This window comes from Periplaneta americana, chromosome 5 (genome assembly GCF_040183065.1).
Source record: "Periplaneta americana isolate PAMFEO1 chromosome 5, P.americana_PAMFEO1_priV1, whole genome shotgun sequence".
NCBI classification, from domain to species: Eukaryota; Metazoa; Arthropoda; class Insecta; order Blattodea; family Blattidae; genus Periplaneta; species Periplaneta americana.
The window spans coordinates 86,179,134-86,184,129 of NC_091121.1; positions in this window are offsets into that span (position 1 = coordinate 86,179,134).

Below are 4,996 nucleotides of genomic sequence, written 5' to 3' on the forward strand. Positions count from 1 at the left end.
TTATGAAATATTTCATTGTAATTTTTCCTAAGCCACAAAAATGTCAATATCTTGTAAGAATAAATGTGACATGCTGCAAGTTTTTCAGTTTCAATGGACTCTACTAAATATGGAAAGAGAATATCTTATGATCGGATGGCAGTGAAAGCGATTATTTGGAAATGTAAATTTTGGCATGAACAACAAATAAGTAGTTAATTTTACTTGTTGGCATCTCATTATGACATTGTATTGTATTGTATTTATTCACATTCCATGGTATTCGCACATCGCCTCACAGCTAGAATATGGAACATGTCAAAAAAATCTTAATAGTACTATAAAGTGTTGATTATAGTCACAATCTAGTTGAAATATACAGTATGCACAGAAGAAGGTTAATATTAGTGTTATTTTTAATAAGAAAAAAATGATACATCAATAGAATAAAATGGAAATGTCATTATTATACAATAAATAAAATCAAAGATCGTCAACAAAAAAATAGGTAAATTTAATTCTATGATAGGTTAGGTTAGCGTAGACTTTTTCTATGCCTTTTCTAAAACCTTGGTTTTTCCGAACTAATGTATGCGTCGGTTCAGAAAACTAAGGCTTAAGAATGTGCCCTTTTTTCCAAGGCATACCAAAGGCCTAAACTAACCTAACTTAACTTGTCACTGGTTAGACCTTAACGAAAACTTGCAATTTTTCTATGAATCAGGGGTACCGGTAGAGCAGTTCTAATTAATGACTTACTGGAATTCATAAACTGGCTGTTCTCGAAGTGTTCCGTGCATATACGGCAATTTTCACTAAAATATTTAATACCTTCATTTATAGTAGGTCATCTCGCCGACTATTGATAACCTATTTTTTACCTGAAATCATTACAACAGAATTTAACATAAAAATTAAACAAAATAAAAAGATAAAAACCCGAAACATAACCGCATTAGGAACACATGCCAAATGTAAGCCTGTAGGCCTAGTAGTGTGTGGATTTTTGTCCTTATCTTTCTGGATTTTTGGAGAAAGTGAAAAAAATGCAATTCTGGGTTTTATCCTTTGTTCTTGCTTCAATTTACAGCAGATCAATAAGATCCTTTTGAAACCCCCATTCTTCTAATAAATATTTCCACCTACATCATAACCAGCATAGACAAATATAACCAGACTTAGAAACTCGATACCCGAACGTGTAGAATACCGCTGGTTCAGGTTAACTACGTCCAGAGCATTAGTTTGGCTAGTGGCAGAGCCGTAGCTACCGTGGCGCTTGTTGGGCAAGCCTGCTAATTAGAGTTCCGCATCACTCAGTTAAATGGGCACACCATCACATATGATGCTGAGATACCAGGGGATAAACGTCGATTCATGAGGGATCATTGTTACAGCAAAAAACATGCGTAAAATCTTAAACTTCTTTCATAACATTCAAAACAGGAGTTACCATTAGTTTCTGCACCAGCTTCAAATAAACAATCACAAACTTTTCTTGATACCATGATGCTATTGTAAAACTTGTTAACCATTCCATGTCTATGCTGTAGCATGCTAGCATTAAGGAGGACAATGAGCTTCTTTCGGTAGCCTAACTGACGCTGCTCCATATATGGTGAAAGCCAGTAAAGTTACTAAAACTTTGTATCCCAACATCATCTATTTAACTCGTCTGATTAATGGCTGTCACAGGGTAGCTGAGGCGATAAGAGATTCCTCTTGCAGTGTGAATAATTTGATATCAAACTGCAAAAAAAAAAAAAAAAAAAAAAAAAAATAGTTCTGAAGGCCCCTTCAAGACTCCGAAAATTCAAGAAATTGGCACCCGGGGTTCCTTTTCCTCAGCAACCATTAATAACCAGCTGGGGAACTTGGTTGAACGGAGCACTTTATTACGCTATATTCAATGAGGAGGTTAAGATTGTTATAGATGCGCTTGATGACAATGAATGCTTCTCAATATCGATAGTAAAATCTCTATTCTCTGAAATATTGGAACATAAATTGAATTTCATACAGAGGAACCAGCGAATAGGGATTATAAAGAATGGACACTGAGCGAATTTTCCTGTGTTTTGTTTCTCTGTGCGCCAGCGGCTAGTTCCACTTTCAAGCGCTAGAGGTAGTGTAATCGAGCATACGCTAAGATAATAGAGTTGAGACACAGGATCCAAACATCGCCTACCTCATTGCATAATCCAGTAACGCTTTGCTTCAAATAAATTCAAGTTAACAGCTTTTCCTTATTTCTCAGTGACAAACTAGTTGTAATAATAATATTTTATATTTCAGATATCATAAATTATATTATAAAATAATATAATACATTATAAAATTAAGTATCGAATTCGTTTAATACTTGTATATAATATTATATAGGTATATGGTTTTATTTCTCGTAAGAGTTTTGTTTTTCCATTTTCAGCGCTATCAAATCATTACATATTTTAATTGTTGTTGGGGTCAACGAATCAACTCTCATTATAAAGGAACTCTAGAGTCTAGATATTACAGTTAATGAAGGATTTTTTATTTTATGGATCCAATTTATTTTATTTGAGTACATAATGTACCTAGATGTATTAATTACATGTGTTATATTTCTGCTGTGTCGACTGCTAGCTGGTTAGAGCTCTATATAGACAGAGTACCGCAAAGGTCGACGGTGGACCCAAGCGCTCGCTCTGTTAACATTGCTGGAATAGGGAAATTGACGCGCTCTCTCAGTTTTTATGCTGTAAATTCCATTCTAGAGCACTGATAATAATTTTAAATATACTGATATATAGCTAAATGTCTCACGCATGACACTATGAACTTTTAAATGTAATATCTCAATTAGAAGTGTTGCAAATACATGTTATTCGTGCATCAGCTCTGGCAAGAAGGGAGAACAAATATATAATGTAGGCGTACTGCAAGTATTATTCCATGATATGTTTTGAACTAGGAAACTCTGGCAGACCATAACACTCTTGTTTTACAAGTAGAATTTTAAGAAGTATATTATGTAGTTTGATGGCAGTTACTTACATACAATATCGAACAGAATACATGAAATAGGTGACTGGCCTATTCATTGGAACTCTTCACTTTCATATTTGTTTGCAATATTCTCCAATAAAAGCTCAATATTTTAGTAATTTTAGTACATTTGTTTTTAAAGCAAACACAAACTTATAGATAAATAAAGTAGAACATTGAAATAAAATTATTTGAAGCAAATACTCGAATATAAAATTATTATAATCATGGCCATTTTCGGTCACTCTCAGTAAAATGCGTTGCCTGAAATATGTTTGTAAGGCTAGCATTTATTGTCGAGATTGATGGAAGAAGTGCGTAGCTAAAAATGCAGTTATGAGAAAATTAGTAAAAAAATGCACCAATAAAAAATTTAGTCAAAATTCTCATACTTTCATAAATGAATCTTTACAATAGTTCGTAGGTGAAATTACAATTTACTCAATTATTAACGGTTTAATAATAATAATAATAATAATAATAATAATAATAATAATAATAATAATAATAATAATGGCTTTATTTAACCTGGCAGAGTTAAGGCCGTAAGGCCTTCTCTTACACTCAACCAGGATTGAAACTTCCTTACATAGTTGAACAACAACTGGATCGGAATTAAGTAATTACATACTGATACGATTCAGGTACACAATGAAATCAAAATAGGTAATTACATAAAAATTTATTCATGAAATAAAAATAAACATAGTGGAATACATATTAATGTTGTTAGAATCAAATAATAATCACACAAAAACAGAAGCCGATAATTCAATAAAAAATGTACACAGTAAAAATAAAAATAAACACATTGGAATACATATTAGTATCAGATTACAAGTAGGCCTAAGTAAGATTCACATAATTAAAGCAGAAACCGACTATTGAATAAAATGTTCGCAACAAAAATAGACTAATAATAATAAATAATATAAAACAACACAGTGGGATACATATTGGTGTTAAGTGATAAATAAACACGATTTACACGATTACACAATAAAAATAAGGCACAAAAAATAAAAGTAAATACAGTGGAATACATTGCATTAAATATTTGCAACGCGTTAGGTCTGGCAACTCATCATAAGATATTTTTCTAATTTCCATTTAAAAGAAAATAAAGTTCGGCAGCTCTTGGATTCAGGTGGCAGAGAATTTCAGTGACGAGAAGTAGGAATAGTGAAAGATGGTTTAGTAACCTAATTTTACTATTAGGCCTATGGTTTCTCATTTTCTTGAGTTACGTCATTATTCCAGTTTCAGATGCTTGTTTTTAATAAAATAGTGTAATATCAAGGTTTATGACTTCGTTCGAACTATTGTTACATTCTACAGGCACCAGAGAATCATATTCTGCAGTAATTATCTGAATTAAGTACGTAACCTGACTTAGGGAGTTCTTCCATCCATATTGTCAATTTTAACATTGTAATCTTTGTAATGGGACCTAAATTATTTCAAAGTTCGAACTGTCTCTCTCATTCCAACACTTCTAATACCACACTTTGCACTACTCCTCGATTTATCATGCCCTTTTAATTAATAACAAAATAATATTTTGTTTCATTTCATTTAGGAATATCTGTAATATGTTCGGAGACTTATTTAGAGGATAGTTTTTAGTTATACTGGTCAATAATGTGTTGTATCTTTACATTGAAAATCTCCTCTTCGCTACGTAGAATACATGATCGTAAAAGGGGAAGAGTTTTGTTGAATACAGTATTCGGAAAGGCAGAGTCATAAAAGGGGAAGAAAAATATTGACCTTCTGTAAGCAGTAACTAAAGGGAGATGTTAAAAGGAAACAAATTTTTAGAGCTCAAGTAATGTTTTTTTCTTCTAGTGATCCTCAAACAGCCACGGTGGAAGAATGGTGGACACCGAATTTCTAAAACGAAACATTGAAAGTGTCATCCAACCCACTTACCGGGTTACGAAAACAATACCTTTAAAAATGGGTAACTCCTTTTTTATATAGAATGAAA